This window comes from Ammospiza nelsoni, chromosome 3 (genome assembly GCF_027579445.1).
Source record: "Ammospiza nelsoni isolate bAmmNel1 chromosome 3, bAmmNel1.pri, whole genome shotgun sequence".
NCBI lineage: Eukaryota > Metazoa > Chordata > Aves > Passeriformes > Passerellidae > Ammospiza > Ammospiza nelsoni.
This window is the reverse complement of record NC_080635.1, coordinates 40,522,392-40,540,782: the sequence shown is the minus strand read 5'-3', so window position 1 is coordinate 40,540,782 and position 18,391 is coordinate 40,522,392. Positions and strand designations below refer to the sequence as shown.

The window sequence follows — 18,391 nt, the reverse complement described above, 5'->3', positions numbered from 1 at the left end:
TTCCAGGTTGCCTTACACAAAGCTAGGTCAGGATTTTTTTTTTTTTGACATTGTAGTGAGGATGTAAATTATATTTACAATACTGGTAAAAGAAATTAAAGAATTGCATAATCAGATAATCAGAATTGGAAGAACTACATTTACATTTCATTATTATATTTGCTTTGTAGGAGGAAACTCAGAAGTGAAGTGATGGAATATGCTGAAAGTGAAATGCAAAAGACAATGTGAAATGGCAAGAAAACATCCAATCTGCTGGAGTCAGAATTCAAACTACACTTTCATAATAGAAATAAATCTGCACGTAGAGTTCACATAGTGAGGTCTTGCATACCTATCTGATTATTAGGGAACTGCAGCACCTCCAGGCCATATGGATAAGCAGTGTGAGTTGTCTGTGCATCTGCATAGTAATAAATTTGGAAGGAGAGTGAGATGATAGCAGCATATTCACAATATTTGCATAGGCAGATTCAACCATAACAATGTGCTCAAAAGTAAGCCATCTTTAAAAAGTCATTTCAAGGTCATATTCTGCATCTGTCATCCATAAAAGTAGCTATGTTCACATTGCTGTTCCTTCCTCTTGTTCACCCTCATGGTTGTGTCCAGATGATGCTACTTTCACCTCTGTAAAGTGCAGGAGAACAGTGTGCACATGAAAGTCATCTTCCAACCTCTATGCTCTCATCCATGAACTATTAATTTTTAAAAATCCCAGTGCTGCAAAGGCCTCACTAATTTCCACGTTAGTCCACACTGTTATTAGCTATTTTTATTTACATAATGCCCACATGGAAGAAACCTCCATGCTACCTACTCTACAAATGATGTATGAAAATGTATAAAAACCAGTCCTTGCTTCAGATGGCTGCCCATGCCCCTTGCCTTTGTTCAGTCTCCTGCTTGACTACCTACCTATTTGTTCCTTCTTTGACTGTTACCTTCATGCCTTTCCACTTTGTCTTTGTAGATGCAGTTTCACTGTTCAGGGTTGTTAAACACCCTTCCTCATCAGTTACTCTCAGAATTGATAGATATAGATAAATTATAGAACCTTGCTGGAAAACCAGTTAATCGTTTTATTTTCCTTAAAGAAAATGAAAAGTTACCCACCACCCTCTGGTCTGGCATGATCTTATTCACATCTCTATTGGAAAAGCTGATCATTGTCATGCTTTCATCAGCATCAATTTCCTTTTTAGTACTGTTGTGGAAAGTGAGGATTAGGTGTTCATCAGAAAGCTCCTCTTCTACCTTCAAACACACAAAGCATCCAATGCAGATGAAGTCAAAGGAAATGAGCAGCACCACACTCACTGCCTTCCAATTAAATTGGATCTTGAAGGAAGTCATGCTACATCTTTGTATTTTGAAGGTCATCTCTGCAGAACAGCATTATTTTGCCTCCTTTGTGTGTAAAAGAGGACAAAAGAAGTTTTCTTTTCACAAGATGAACTTACTTGTAGCACAGGTTCCAAGTTCTCACCCCACCACTTTGTTTTAATGTTAAGCACGATAAGGTGCACAGCCCTCTGGCAATAGGGAAAACAGTCAGGTTTGTTCTTTACCAACATTAGTGAGTTATTGACCAGACTCATTTCATATATGCTTGTACATCTTCCACACAGGTACACAGATCACTTGAGAGATGCATGGTTCTGGACTGTGTGAATCAAAATGACTGAACTTGATGAATTAACGCAGATTGCTGATGTGGTAGGTTAAGAACCATTTATTTCCAAGTAGTCCTGTATGGACCTTCAGTACTACAGAATTAATTTTGGCTGCACGCACAGACCTAATATTTGCTTGACACTTCTTATCGACAGCAGGCAATAATGTCATTAATATGCTCTTCTACAAAAAGGGCACTAGTCAGACAAAACTTCATACCAAGCATAGCCTCTGGTTAATAATTTTTCCTGATGATTCTGTAGCAGTTGTTTCTGTTCAGGATATATCGATTACCATGGTATAACTTTTTTGGTAATATTCAAAGAAGAAGGCAACCAGAAGATGCACTACAGCTTTGTCATACTGTTACAATCTAATCAGAATTTTCACAAAAAAGGGAATATCTCCCAACCAAAAATAAAAAGCTATTTTCTCTTACCTTTCCATCATAATATTCCATTTTTTCCTGCACCTCTTCCCCATGTTTTCTCCTTTATTGATGTAACTTTGATGTTCTAGATAATATTGATTTTGGAGGTTGTATTATGAAAACTTCAAGGTCAGTGTTACATAAGCAGAAATATTTTAAAAATATGTTCACTAACTTAAAACAATGGTGCAAAAATTTTATTTACTTTCACACACAGAGGAAAGATTCTCTTCTTTCTGGTATTGCCTTGTATTTGCAATGAATTTTTATATTTTATTTGTAACTAGAAATGTTGCACATTAATTCTAGTTTTCTTGCATTTGCAAAGCAAAAGATAGCAAAGCAGAAGTCAAAAAAATGAGGTAATAAAAGTGCATTCTGACAAAATTCTGCTGCACAAAATGGAGAGAATAAACACAGGAACAGAGAGCAGAACTATCTCTGGGTGTTGGGTTACTGATATACAAAGAAAGGTATTTGTATTAGCTAGAGTCACTCTTCCAAAACAAATTACATGGCTCTTAGCTGTGAGGTGATGCTATCTCTGTAACTAAGGGCTATTCTGGATGCTACAATTCCAGTTTACCATTACCATAAATGCTCTTTGCAGTCTGGCAGTGTAAAGGAGCCTAAAGTCAAGTGACATCTGGCACACAGTGTCCAGGGCAGTTATGAGCTGATGTTAATTACAGTTTAAATATGTGGTGAATTTTGAATTATGGGATCTGAAGGCATAGGGAGAACTGCTCCCCACAGGGCAGTGATATGCTTCACTAAATAACTATAAACACCATGCTTAAAGTTGCAAGATCCATCTCTAAAGCTGTGTCTACTTCATAGCATAGGAGGCGGGAACAGAATACTTTCTTTTTCTTAGTGTGCTTTATTTCTCCTCACAGATGGGAAGAACACAATTGCTGCTCATGTAAGAACTGCAATTTTAAGTAGCTCAAACCTTTATTTCATCATCCAGAAAAGCAGGAGGACTGTCTGTACATACTTTGTTTTCATAAGCAGTTATGCCATTTCTCTAGTGTGGGGTCACAAAAGCCACTTTATTCTGAGCTCTTAGCAATTTTCCTGTCTTTTTAAGAGCTTCTTCTCCTTCATGAGACAAAATTAAAATGTTAACTAACAACATAAATCTTTTAATGTTCAACAGCTGTGCAGAACTATATTGACAAAGGAATCCAGCCTATTATTTGAAGCCATTGCAATATTGTTTTTAAGACTGCACTTATATAAGGAGTAAAGGCAAAAAAATAAAGCCAGGAGAATATTGCTGCCAAATGAATGGGAGTTAGCATGCTGTTTATGAAAACTAATACCACAGACTCACTGTAACTCTATTTTATAGAGTTAAATGGTGAAATACCTCTGTTTCTTCATTGTTCTTGCAGGGTGCAAAGCTGTAAGTGTCTTTCCTGTAGTTATGTGAGAGGAAGATGTCTTCTAAGCTATATGAAATGGGTAAAAGTGTCCCTGTAAGAAAAATCAAAGCAAAAAGGGTCATTAAAAGCACATGAAAATTGCTGAATAATATTTCCATACATATCTCAGAAAGGATTTAAAAAGATGCTAGCTCTCGGAATCTTGTAATACATTGCGACTTGCACTGATAAGGTTGGCTAACAGCTTGTCCATCCTCCCAAAGGTGCTTTGTCCTTGACCAAAAGGAAATGCAGTCCACATCCATAGTCCCATCTCCTGAACCTCTGGGACAAGAAACTCAGTAAGTAGGTGGCAGCACAATCTGTTTTCTCTCTCTTGTAAAATACAAATTTGACAATACTTCTAAGAATCATAGATGTGTTTTAGTGGCTCACATTCTCTATGAGTCAAGAGCTGGGGGACCAGTTTCTCCAAGTCATTTGCAGACCACTATAAGCAGGCAGGTGGTTTCCACAGATCTTACCTTTTACACAGGAAGGTGAGCTGGGCTCCCTAAAACAACCACTCAGATGTGAGAGAGCTCCAGGTGACTTCCTACCATTATGCCTTCTTCCAGTAGGAGAGGTCTGATGTACAACCTGAAGAAAAATGAAGAGGCCCTGGCTTACAGTCGTGCTTCACTTCAGTATGGGAGCTATCAGTGATGTGGCAAGAGCATGCTAAACACTTCTTCCTAGGAGCTTAGCTGTCTGTGTGTGGATATTGTACAGGTATCTAAGCTTGGTTCAACTTCCACAGAGAAAGAAGGGAGGATAGAAGAGCTGGAAGAAGCCTCAGACAGGGCCAAGTCCCCCTCAGTTCCTCCATCCCTTCTCTTGGGAACTGCGTTTCATTGGCTCCATGGTGGATTGCACTGCAGTAATATCTGTGCCTGGCCACACACCTGGCTAATCCAAATCCCAGCCCTCACCCATGGGATGACTTCCTGTCATGACCCCACGTCTGTCTCATCACTATGGGCTTTGACAATTGGGATTTTGGTCTGGCCCTTCCTTCCACACCCAGCCTGCCCTCCTCCCAGGCTGCGGGAAAGGCAGAGCCCTGCTGGACTCCATGAGCCGCCCCTGGTTCTCCAAGCCCCTGGCCTCGCTGGGAACCACTGGCCCATGCAGTGCCCCAATTCTTGGTGCATGTGATCACCCCTGAACTTGTTCTGGGACAATGGGGGCAGGTTTTAAAGCATACACTCACACTCTCCATGCAGGTGTCTAAATAGCTCAATGTATGAACAGCCTCTTAGATAATTACTGACAAAAAATCTGCAGTTCCAGGGAAAGAGGGCCAAGCAGCAGCCATGTGAGGATCAGGATCCCAATACAGATTCTAAAAGATATAATAAAAAGGAAATAAAGGTAGTTTAAATAGACCTTGCTGATGGCTTACTTTGTCTGTTTCAAAAGGTGTCAGTCTTCCCTGATGAAGAGTCCTCCTGCCAGTTGGTACTGTGCTTCTACCAATGGAGCAGTTAGATGTTTTCTCTTCTTGATGTTCCTTTGTCATTGATCTCAAAGGATCAGCTTTTTGCACAGAGCTATTTATGTCCTAAAACGTGTAAATACATTTGTATTAGGTTAATATAAACATCTTCAAATCATTAAGTGGTTAAAACTTTGGGAAAATTTTTAATTGTGTGTGTGGGTGTATCCACAGAGACACACTTAAGCACACACACACATTTTATGCATAACTCTGCATTTAGGGTCTTGTTTTGCTTCCCACATTTCTCTGTGCTTGGACAACAATGCAAGTCAAATCTAATCCAAGGGGCAGAGTGTGAGGCCAGCAGCTGCTGAAAGGCTCTCATCCCTCAGTCCCACCACCCTGCCAGCTCTCTCTAGTTAGCACAACTGAGCTGAGCCCAGTAAAATAAGCACAACAGCTCATTTTTACTTGCTGCATGTCCAACCTTTCTATGTTTTGATCTCAAACATCTCCATTAATCATGGCTGACACAAGACTTGTAGGACCCTAAGGGGTGTGTGAGCCACAGAAGGGAAATGAGATGCAAAAATTTTCAACCAAACTATAGCAGTTATTTAGACTGAAAGATCAAGGAGACTCAAAAGCACTTCCCCAATTTTTTATGCAGACCTTAGAGCAGGGCACAGAGTAAACAAAATATTCCTGCATGACCACCATGAGATACTTGGGATTTACAGGACTTACACAATGACTCTTAAGTGTTTGCTTGAGAGTGCATTATGCATTTGCATAATGCATTTGCATTATGCAAAGCTTCCAAGTGCATTATGGTAAGAAACAAAGAAACAATCAAAAAAAAGTTGGAAATGGCACCAATAACTCTGATTTTGAAATGACTCATACACTGAAGAGTGGCTGCTTGAGAAGATGTGTGTAAGCTATTAATGGAAAGAATATATTTGCCATCAGCTTAATTTACTCAAGTCCATGAGTTATTGCTCAAGGGACATGGGTCTAGCAAAGCACAGACAGGAAGACTGCACTGCTCCTTCTCTGATAACAATGGTCAATGTTTGGTAGCTGCAAAATTTTCTCCATGTGATCAGTGAAATTTAGGGTATCTGCTGCTGCTGTGGTTGGTGATGCCTTATTTATATTAATAGATGACATTACAATTTAATGTATGCTTACAGGGAAGAAGCCAAGAAAGCAATCCTATTGCAACACCAGAAAACTGTAGGATTTTAAAAGGCTAAATTTTTCCTCCAAGCATAAAACAGTTTTCAGCAAGAGAAAGGCAACTGATTACCTCTTTCAGACAAGGTTGTTGGAAAGTACATAAATTAATAGAATTTATTGTTAAAAAGAATATCTTTTATATTTGACATTTGGTGATATTTTCTCCAGGCAGATTGTGTGGATATGCCTGAGTTCTTCAAACATAATCAGGTTTTCAAATAAAAGTGGATGGGCAAACTGTCAAAATATGCCTGGGACTTCAGGTTGAGACAAAAGGTATAGAACTGAGGACCTTTAAGACTATTTCTGATGAAGAGATATTAGCTCAGAAATTGCAGAGATAGAAAGAAAGAAAGAGTACACAATCAATCATTTCATTGCTAAATATCTCAAGACTGAAACTATCAAATCATTTAAAGGAACTTGAAAAGCCATTGCAGCAGTTTCACAGCAGCCCAAACCAATTTCAGCCCAGATTGCTGGAGTCTCACTCCTTTTCTTCTATCCCCAGCTACGTTTTTCCAGTCACTCCTTTATGAGGCAAGAGCAGCTACAGAAGGAAATTAACCTGGTTCATTGAGTAGAATCAGGCAGAGATGAATTCTTTTCCTGCTCCCTGGTTAGTTTTGAGCCAGCTGGATCACCATCTTCAGAAAGTGCCAATAGGGCCACAGCAGCTCAAATATTCATCAGCTTCAGGGAGACACAAACATGTGGCAGCATTTGTTTTCCTTGTGGTTTGTTATAGAAAGAATGTTGCAATTGAAGCTTGTAAAAACCTTACCCACGACTTGTAAATAGAAGATACTTTATGGCCAGATGTAGTCAGAGAAAATAGCACTGTTTCCATGAACATGATGAGATGTATCAGCCAATTCAGCTGATGGAGCATCCATGCAGAACAGTTCCTGTTACACATGCCATTGTTTCATTTTTTATGCATTGCCTATTTTTAAAGCAATAATGTCAAAGGAATCCAGACAGGCTTACATGAATCACATGCAGTCTCTGTTTTCATTCAGAGGAATGTCAGTCTAAGAGATCATTTGAAAATTCAGAGCCATCACTGTACCCCAGGCAACCACTACAACTTTGCTCTGCACTTTTAAAGAAACTCAAATACTAAGTATTTGGACTAATCACATATGACTGAGTTCTTGATAAAGATTCTTTCAATTCCATTGCTTTCATAAACAAAGCCATCAAATTATCTCAATTTTCTTCATTAGAAATATGTGGATGACCAGTAAATGCAAACCCTTGATGCAAAGGGGCTACAGGGTTAGAGGAAGAAGGAGTGTCCCAACATGCACAAGGTAGATAGGGTTTTTTCCAATCTTCACAGAAAACAAAAAATATTAATCACCATATCAGCTGGTGACAAGAAGAGAGGTGTAGTTTAGTAATGAAACTCAACTTCATAAAAGAACATACAGGCAGTTCATTCTGTATCTTTGTCATGGAAGCTGGTGAAACACAGCTTGAATTGCCACCAATGACACTGATCAGCTCTTGGCAAAAGCAGGGACCTCTTGAAATTCCTCTAGTTCTACAGATCTATGCTATCAGGAAGGCGGTGGAGAGCAGGAGGAAGTATTGTTACCGAGTGTCCACCTAGACCAAGGAATTCTAAAAATATGTTCTCCTGGATCTTCATGCTCAACAATAATCAGTTACATTTTGCAATAAGCTTTAGCCTCTCGGCTGTTAATATCTACAGTTCTTCAACAAATTGTCCCAGAAATCTCTCACTTGTCAATTCTCATAAATAAGGGTCTCTTATTACCTTCAAAAATCACAGTTTGTGTCATGTAGGGTTCACATTCCCTCTAACAAATCAAAAACCTAGGAAAAAGCAGCAAGTACTCATGGATGAAGCAAAGTTCAAATGCTGTGAAAGTCTGTTCACATATTCACAGACCTTTCCTACTTGAGGGTTAGTAAACTGTCAGAAGAATGTTCACAGGCAAGGAAATAATATGCTCAAAGGTCATCAAAACCCCTTGCAAGATTAGACAGCAAAATCCATCTAAGGTTGGAAGTAAGCATATTTGACCTTGGCTGAAATGTTAAAAAGTGCTATCAGTATACCTTTCAGTGGAATTCCCCATCCCTCCTCACACTTCCAACCCTGCCAGGCAAATAAACTCATCTTTTTTCACAGAAATAATGAAAATCTGTCCACAGGTGCATGTTGGACCGGAAACTGGCAACTTGCTCTAACTAATGAGCTGCATTCAGAAATCAAGTTGTTTTCAGAGTATACATGTTAGTAAGCATTAATAATTAATAAATAATAACTATTTTGGCCCATCTGTTCATAGTCTGAAAGAATCATTAATGATGTGCAGTTAAAATGGACATTTCTCTTGTCTCACTAAAGCACAACTTGAATTGGACAGTTCCTCACCAGCTAGGTCATGTTACAGCACAAATAGAGGTCTTCCTTAAAAGTATTATAGGTAACCAGAATACATATTTTTCAGAGATGTGGGCCAGCTCTTGGTTGTTTTTTTCTTTTACTTCATAAAATCATGTCTACAAAATATTTGTACCTTTAACAAAGATGAAACTGATATAAAAACTGATAATTATTCAGACTTGATCACCAACTGTTTTTGTGCACATCCTCAAATTCTATTAGATTTGACAAAAAAAAAGTCAGATAGCAATTTTTTTGTGGTTACAGCTGATTAAACTCACCAGTCCAAGCTAGCTTTAACTTACATATGTTATAGAAGACATGCACATTTTCCAAGCCTAGAACCATAAAATATTTTAGGTTGCAAAAGACTCTCAGATCATCAGTTCCAACCGTTGACATAGAACTGTCAAGTCCACCACTAAACCATGTCAAAAAGTGCCATATCCACCCATTTTTTAAACAGTGCCAAGGATGGTGATGCCACCACTTCTCTGTTCAGCCCATTCCAATCCCTGACAACCCCTATTCACTTGATGTGTCCCTATGCTGTTTCTCAGTTTTGGATAGAAGTAGTATGATAGGTTTTTTTAATCTACATCCAAAATTCAGAATTATCCAGATTCACAGGATCTGTGAGGGAAAGCATCCACCTGCTAGCAAAAGAGCTCAAATGCAAAGAAAATGCAAGTGAGTCACCATGTGCAGCTCTATTGCTATGACATGGATTTTGGGCTTCTGTTTAATGTTCCATTTACCTGAGACTTCAATTCTAGAGTACAACAATTGGCAGCCACTCTATTCACTGTAAAGTCTTTCTGTGCCATCAGATCAGATAAAGAGCATGTGTCTCTGTCAAATATTTTAGAGTTCACTCAGGACATCTGGGCACTATGCCCACCAGTCTAGCTCATGCTTGTGCTGGATTCCAGTTGGACTGGATCCAACCCTGGCTAGATGGCGAAAGCCCAGATAGCAGTGAGCCCAAAAGTCTGCTGTCCTCAACTTCTCCCTTCTCAAAACTGTTGCTGAAGTCACAATTTTTATTGCCCGTGGCTGTGTGCCATAGGAGGAAATCATCAATATCTCTTTTCATATCTGGAACTGTATAGAATTCATTGAAATTACTGTCTAGTGACTTTCAAACACGGACACGCTGTCATGCTCACTATGGTGGAACAGTTGCCTCCCTTCTCATCTGATATCTTTTACCTTTTATTTCAGTCCCTATACAGGCAGACAACAGAGTGTGTTGGCTAATCCAAGTTTTCCTGTAGCCAAAGGAATAGCTTCCAGTAGAGATTAATTTCAGAGAGATTTTACACTTGAACACAGCATAGATTTCAACCAAATCTGACCAAAAGTGAGAAAAGGGACTTGTAATATCCAAGGTGTCCATAATATGAATCAAGAAATGCAAAGCCAAAAGAAAGAAAAGCATAAAGAGATATTTATATATCTAAATTCTAAACAATGAGATGTGTTAGAAATGTGGTAAGCTGGCTGTGGAGGAGCAGTCATGGGCACACTAGCCAGAAATAAGCATCTGACTTGACATACTGAGCTAACTTGTCACAGCTTGTAAAAATCAGAGTGGTTTTCCCACTGAGTTGAACTGGGAGAAGGACAATGTTACATATTGGCAAGTAAAGCCTCAAATGGCAAAATACTAGATTTATGGTTTGCCAAGGCTAAATACTAGATTTATGGTTTTACAGGGCATTCCCTGTAAAATCAGCCTGTGGAGTAGCAGCTGCAACAAGTTTGGAAAACTCTTTGAAAACAACACACAATTCAGTTAGGTCTAGAAAAGAGGGGGGGAAAATGTTTTTTTCTCCTGTTACTGCAAAACCAAAAGAAAATATACAATTCATAAATTCAATTTATGCACAAGCAAGAAAATATGATCATGCTTATACACACTTACATTTGTGGAAATTTTGATTCCAAAGAACGTTCTCTTAAATATGTATTTGAAACTCTGGAAAAGTGACTACTGGTAGCAGGGATGCATACTTTATTATTCACATCATTAAGGAAGTGTTTTTGCAAAGATGTCTTCAGCCCCACATGAGAGATGATGTGGCTCTTGTGATTATCTCTCCATGAACTTTCTTCTGGTGTGGATGAAGATGCTGTCCCTCACAGAATAGCTTCTGAAACATAGTGGAGAATTTGTTATAAATATGTAATTTTAAGTTCAAGTCACACCTAGTAGAATCAGACCACCTTCAAAGCCATCTGACTCAAATTTAAAGCCATTGTCTTTTCATAAAAATTATGATATTTAAACACAATAAATGAAATTCCACATGCTGTTCTGCTAGGGTCTGAAAGTGCCCAGTATCAGACCAAAACTTTGTAGGTACCATCCTAGCATCTTCATATAGTGTATCTTAGTATTACTTTCACATACCAAAAATATTCAGTGTCTTGAGTAGTAGTTTTACATCAGCAAAGTGGTAGAAATAAAACAGAAATCTGGCCAACAGCAGAAGTTACTTAGCTTTTTTTATCCTTGCTTTTATTGGAATTTTTACATATTTTGATTTTTGTGCCTGTGACTAATCTTTTTTTTCTGACCTTCACAATCTATAAAATGATGAGTCATAAGAGCAGATAAGTTTGGGAAAAGTAAAAATAGAGTGAAATTTAACTTCAAATTACATTTTAAGTGAAATGTAAGTGTTAGGTGAAAAATTTCATTCACGAGTCCATTACAATCAAATAAAAAAAGAGAAACAAAACTACATTCCAATAAAGCAAAGGATAGGTTTGTTGGTGGTTGTAACATTTTTTGAAGATACCTTACTAGAAATTAGATTTAAAAATTAGAGAAATGCCTAAGAGAAAATGTCTCAATTTCATTTTCTTCTAGGTTCAGCCATTTCATTTCTTCTAGGTTCTGCAGAAGTGTATGGTTCATCTCATCAGACTAGACCACCTAGGAGATAATTGTTTTTTCTAGTTTCCTTGACACACACAGGATGAAACTGATCCCTCAAAGCATGTATTTTTCTCCCTTGAATACGCACAAGGGAATAAAATGATCCACTCAACCCAAATTTCAGGTTTCTTTTGAATTCTAGTGCGAACCATTTAATTTCACCAAGACTTGCTCTCTCCTGTGTAAAAAGTGAGTAACTTTCATTTCCTTTAACTCCCCTACAAGAAGTTACTCAGTTATATACTAATGGAGCAAGTAAAACCCTACAAGTACATTAAACAAGTGAAATATTGAATAAAATATTACAAGACACTCTGTAAACCTGTGATTAAATCATTTTGATTTCCAGAGATTAGCAAAGACATTTACATTAGCCAGCTGTATTTTCCACTCTGTTTATTCCTCCTGCTTCATCCTAGTGTAACTCCTATTCAAGAATTCAACTTGTGCTTCTGTAAGGCAAGCCACTGATGGTGTTTCCTTCCAGAAAGTTTACAGCAGTTTAAAATTTACAGTTTAAAATAAGAACTAAGATTTAATAGAAGGTCCAGCTGTATTTTTTCCAGGCTGAAGAGATGTTTTATGGAACAGGTAAATGGCACTATATATATAAAGAGTAGAATTGTTTTCAGGAGGCTTTTTAGGAGGCTTTAATTTAGTCACTGAAAGTAAATTAGTTATCTAGAGTTCCTTCCTGGTTAGTGGAGGGAGATATCTGACCTAAGTGTCTATGATAGGCTGGCTGTATCACCTGGCAAAGCTGCACACCTCCTGGACAAAAAGGCTAGGTGGAAGAGGGCCACACAAAGAGTGCCTTTTAACATGGCTCACTGTAGAGCTGACTTTCCTACCTTCAGGCTAAGCAGGGGAGGAGGGACAGTATTCACACATGACAGCTCCAAAGAAAAAACTACTGAATTTTTCAAACAGTACTAAGCAGAAGGTATCTGCCACTACCAGGGTCTCTGATTTTCTGTCCATGAAAGTTATAGCTTTGAGGTTTTTTTCTGCTTTCTGTCTCTGATATCCTGAAGCTCTGAGCTCATCTCAAAGCTCCATATTCTGCCTGGTCAGCAACTCAACCTGGTCTCTCAGTTTGCTGCAGGCAGCACGCCAGTAGGACTCAGTTCTCTGGAGCTCCTCCTGCAGTCCAGCAATCTGCTCTTTTAATATCTGTCAGTGAAAAAATAGAAGTGTGCCATGACATTGCCTGCTCTGACCTAGGCATGCCCACCTTACATATCCAGAAACAAACATGGAGCCTTTTGTTCTGCTTATAGGTCTACAGTATTAAAGTATGCAATAAAAAAAAAAAAATCACATTTGAAATTATTTCAACAAAGAAACCCACTCCCCAAACAACAACAAAAAACTACTTTGCAAACTCCTATATTTAAAACAAACCAATTGTTACAAAATAAGCAGACACAAGTCCGTGCTGAAGAAAATTCAAACTAATCATGCAAATAATCAGCATTAAATGTCAACTAATGTCTTTAAGAAAAGGCTAGAATGCAAGCTAGATTTTAATGACAAGAATGTCAGGTACTCAGATCTTCATGTGGTTAAAAGGGGACTGGAATACTTTGATCCTTCTCACAAACAGCAGGGGATTGCAAAGACATAATTTTCAATTGAATTGAAAATGAAAGTAATGAAATTGGGAGATGACATTTCCATATGCTTCCATCTCCATTATTTTTGCCTTCTCCCTTCTTCCTTCACCCATGCTGATGCAAACACTGGGTCCTTCTCCTTCAGGGCACTAATGCTGGATAGTGCAAAGAGAATACTGGTGGAGTCGAGCTAGAAATGTGCAGTTTGCTCTGTAGTCAACCAATTGTTGAATGCAACCCTTTCTCACTTTGCAGACACTTGTGTGTCTGCCCATTTGATCCTGATTACATTCCTTTCTTAGCTGTGAGCTGCCACCTCTGAATTTGGCACATCCAGCCATTTTCTAGAAGCAGCAGACTTCTGAAGTTGGGAGTTACAGAGATAACTAACCTCAAAATATTTTGGTTTTGTTTTGTGGAAAATTAAATTTTTGAACTGGCCCTCATTACGTATTTCAGGTGGGAACAAAAAATTAAAGCAATTCTATCAAATTCCATCTCTAGAGCTAGGCATAGTTAAGAAACACAACTATTCCCTGGCAAAAATTCTCATTTTTTTTCTAAACCCGTGTGAAAAGAAAACTGATGCTTTAAAATATTGTGCAGCGAGTACATTCAAAACATTTAAAATCAAAATACTAAAATGGCCTCACTGAAACATTTCCTGTTGAAAATGCAACTTGTAGACAAATATGCAAGATAAGGAGAAAAAACATTTACTATATGTATGGTCCAAAAATATGTATCTCAAAAATGTACAAATGAAAAATAAAGTATAGAAATTTTGAACAAAGTACTATGTTGCCAGTTTTAGTTGTTCTGAAACTTTTTTGATCATGAAAGTAATTCAAATTGTCAGTTTGCTGTCAGATATATCAGTTTGGTTTAGATATCCTTTTGCAGCAAAACATTGTTCCAGACATTTCTGAGCTTTACTATTGCCCATTCTTTTATTTTGTAAAAATATATCTTTCAGCTGCCCCATCTCTGTCATTGGCTTCACATGGTTTACCATTTTTTTTCTCTGTTTATCAGTGATTCTTTTAGAAAATTGCCCCTCAAGTCATATTATGTCTAGTTTTTTTTAATAGGGATAATGGCCACAGATAATCAGAGATGATTTTATCACTAAGAAGTCTGAAATAAAAATCTTTTAAAAGATGGAATCCCCTAAAGGAATTTAGAAAAAAAAAAACATAATAAGTGACTTGGGGATGTAATTAGGCAGGTTAGATTGTTAGACACAGGGCTAGATAGCACGTAAATACCTCAAAGCCAAAGATCAGGATAGTTTAAATAAAAAAAATAATAACAAATATTCAGCACAGGAATAAGAATGATGGCCATTAACTGTGTCTAATATTTACAAGTAGGAAAGTTCACTATGCAGGAGTTGGAAATTTTTCAAGAGTCAGCTCAGCTGAGCAAATCAGTACAAGGAAGTATGAGGAATGTGGGAATATTTTAACATCCTTAAAAAGTGGTAGGCACAACCTGATTTTTTTTCTTATACAAAAGAAAGGGATGAACATTTAAAACACGAGACAAAGCAATATATTATTAAAATTAAAATCTTCACTGTATATCTAACTATTCTAAAGAAGTGGCATCAATTATTTGCCATGTGTAGAAAATGGAAAGATACAGGCAAAAACACAGGATGTTTGTGTGGAAGGATATTAATTGATAAGAACTGCATATTTATTCTACAGAAGATAGCTTACTTGCATTTCTTCTGATTTTACATGTTCTCCAATGACTCTAGCTGTTCCTTTGAACTTGCTCTGGGCAATTTTTTCTTTCTGCAGTAAGTGAGCTTGATCTCTATTGTATTCCAAAGTGTGAGTCAACTCCTGGCTCCTGACAGTCTCGAGCTGGTCTATTCATGTTCTGTTCACAAAATAAACAAAGAGTATGAAATTGGCATATGAAACTGTAATGAAGGACTGTCTTCAAATGTACCTTCTTTGGGCATGATCTTTGCAGGGCTTGGGCATGTCCCTCATATGCTGATACTGCTGGGAGTGGCAAGCAGTTATCAGCACTTGTCAAAATTAAGGTACTTCCTCCCTGGGAACACTCATGCATGCGTTCACCTGCAAAATTTCTTCTATTTAGCAGCTGGAAAGAATTCTAATTGACATTTTCGACAATATAATGACTGTGAACTTAGAGGCTTTTAAGTTTTATTTTCAGATAGCTAAATTAGGGCAGACCTGTGGAAGGCACAGCTTGTTGCCGGCCAGCACATCTTTGAAGCCCTGCAATCACGCAAAGCTGGACATTGGGCTGTACTTTCATCTGCCCAGTCATTACTACAAGTCAGATTAGCCATGGACCCAAATGAAATGGGGTAGAGTATTGATTTTCCACAGGTAAACATGCTCCAAGAGTTAAATGTGGGTGTTCAGAAGAGATTTGCCTTTGAACTCAATGGCTCAAAACAGGACTGATCTGGAAATGCACTAAACACTCAGAAACATGAGTCAAATACAAAGAAGAATACAAATCTTTCCATGTCCGCAAGCAGAGCTTATTTATTTGACTGTGGTCTAACTTCTTAGTTAATTTTTAATCTGACATGAAATTATTTGTGAGCTTCCTGCTAACAAATAAAAAGTGAGCTTCCAGCTCCCTTCATGACGTACAGCCACCATCTGTCCTTCACTATTACTCAAAAAGAAACATGAACTACAGGCATATAACCTCAGCCCTGAGGCAGCCATGACCTCATGTTTCCCTCTCAGTAACAGAGTTTAGCATCTCAGGAGCAAAATGTGAAAGTTCTCACAGCTACTAAGAGAAAAACAAACTCCCTATATCCTGCTGCTCTTTGTAATTAATTACCTAATGTCATTGCTGTTGCTGTTTTCTATTCTAAATAAACTTGACTAATATTCTGGTTAAAGGCAGGGTGGAGAAAGCCTCAGCAACAGTCAATATAAGTATTAATTCTCCTCAAAATAATCAAACTGAATGAGCAAATAGAGCCCATATGTGATTATGTCTAGCCTCCATATCCAGACTAGTTACTCTGAAATACAATGCACTATAAAAACAGTAAGATGCAAGATCTATGTATGTCATTTTCCACTGTGGATTGAACAGTACTGTGTAAAGTCAAGGCTAGAAAACAGGCCCTGACCAGAGGAAATGCAATAACCAAGGATACCAGAAGCACTTGTTTACACTTCTTTGGAGCTGCTGACAAACAGTTCATAACCCAGCTATAAATTACAAATAGGAGCTAGGTGCAGAACACAGAAAATACATTAGAAATGGCTAAGCACTTTGCATGGACTGAAATTCTTGCTTGCATGCCAGGCACACCTCTGCATGAGGAAAATTGATACAGGGCTGCCTGGGAAGCAAGAACATAGGTGAAGCAAAAGTCTTTTTTCTGAGACAAGGTTTTTCAGTGAGATGCAGGTAGGAAAAAATTAACCAACCACCAATACGGTGGCTGCTGCCATTGGTCCACAAAGTGTGCAGATTCCATAGTATAAGGAAATTGTGCATTAAAAATGGCAAATAAGCTGCACTTGTTGGAGGAACAAGAGAATAACCATCACAGAATCCTCTGGCTGACACCCAGTGCCAGCAGAACAGCCTCAGTGCTGCAGGGGTGGAGACACAGGTTATTGCCTTGAGCACTGTCCAGGCTCTCTTGGGCACCAGACACACACAAGACACTGCATCCCAACTGGTTTTACCCTCTTGCTTATATTGTTTGTGCCTGGAAAGGTCTGAAAACAAAGTGCTTGGAAACAAAGGAATGGATAGGTTTGGGCAGGTTTGGGCATGTTGTGCTGCTCTGAAAAGGATTTTCATTGCTTCCAGAGAGCACAAGTTGTCACGCAGCACAAGTGAACTGTTATCAATGGGCAGTCATCTTATGCACCTAACAGGGTTACTGATTTAAAAATGCAAAGCAGATTCTTGGATTGCATAAATCAGCACAGGGCCAACACAGCCAGGGAGGACAAGCTGCCTTTTGCAATTAGTTTTAGCTCATAAATTAGAAAAAATGAGTGAAAATATGTACACATTATACTGGGCAGGCATTTTTGGATAAACATCTGTGTGGAAATGCTAGAGGCCACTGTGGCTAATGACATGAATAAATCCATGCAAGCTCTTTTAAAAATATGCATTATTATGAAAAAGCCAAAGTAATTGATTGGTAAGGCAGCACAGTCAGCAGGCAGAGAATAGAGTGCTGGCAGAATTTGGCACTGCAGTAATTCTGCACCAGCACATCACTCCACAGTCAAAATTTACAGCAGTAAAAATAAAAGCAGCACTTAATTTCATTAGTAGTTTCATGAATTGCCAGATCCCACAAATACATCTGGAACACCTATCATGGTCAACAAGAGATACAGGAAGGATCTTTAATGAAATCATTAATTTTTAATACAGTGCGAGCAATTTGTTGAAAGGCAGCTAGAGGAGAAAATGATACAAACCAATAAATGTAAAATAGCCTTCTGCACTACTCCCATCATCTTTGAAAAGAAGAAGAATGGACAAGCAGATCTGAAAAATAACTTTTTACTTTGCATAATTTACTTTGCTCCAAAAACTAAAAAAGCCTAAAAACTAAATACTAAAAACTAAATACTAAATACTAAATTATGCTAATTTTGCACCAGTTAAGAACTAATTTTGAAATGCAAGAGGAAAAGAATCGCTCCTGTGTTTATAATAGATAGCACCTACTAATTTCTAATAGATTTCATCACATTAAATATTCTTATTTGATTGTAAGTAAAATCAATTTTAATTAGAGGCATTTGTTTAGCCTACACTAGTTAGTGCTGCAAAGACGCTTCCGTTACAAACCCCATAATTCCAAAATTATTCATTGCAGGGATTTTGTGTTATTTTTCTTCCATGAAGATGTAAACAAAAACCAAAGCAAACTAAAACTTTTACAGCATTTAATAATTACAAATTACAAAAGTGGCTCTCTTGAATTTTCAACTTAAATTTATATAGTATCAAACACATCTTCATTCTGATCAAAATATTAGTATTCCTGAAATAAGAATGCTGTTGGCATGGATGTGTGCTCTACACTTTTTGTTAACCTCAGAAATATGTGCTACCCTGATGTGAATGTGAGAAGTTTATCCTTTACTCTGTCAGCAGCCTGATTTTATATTAAAAAAAAATTAGCATGA

General features: G+C 37.9%; 1 pseudogene; it reads right to left on the bottom strand.

Annotated features, from left to right (window-relative positions):
- LOC132070674 (centromere protein J-like) overlaps positions 1–18,391 on the bottom strand; it is a 40,908-nt pseudogene that overhangs the window by 1,240 nt on the left and 21,277 nt on the right.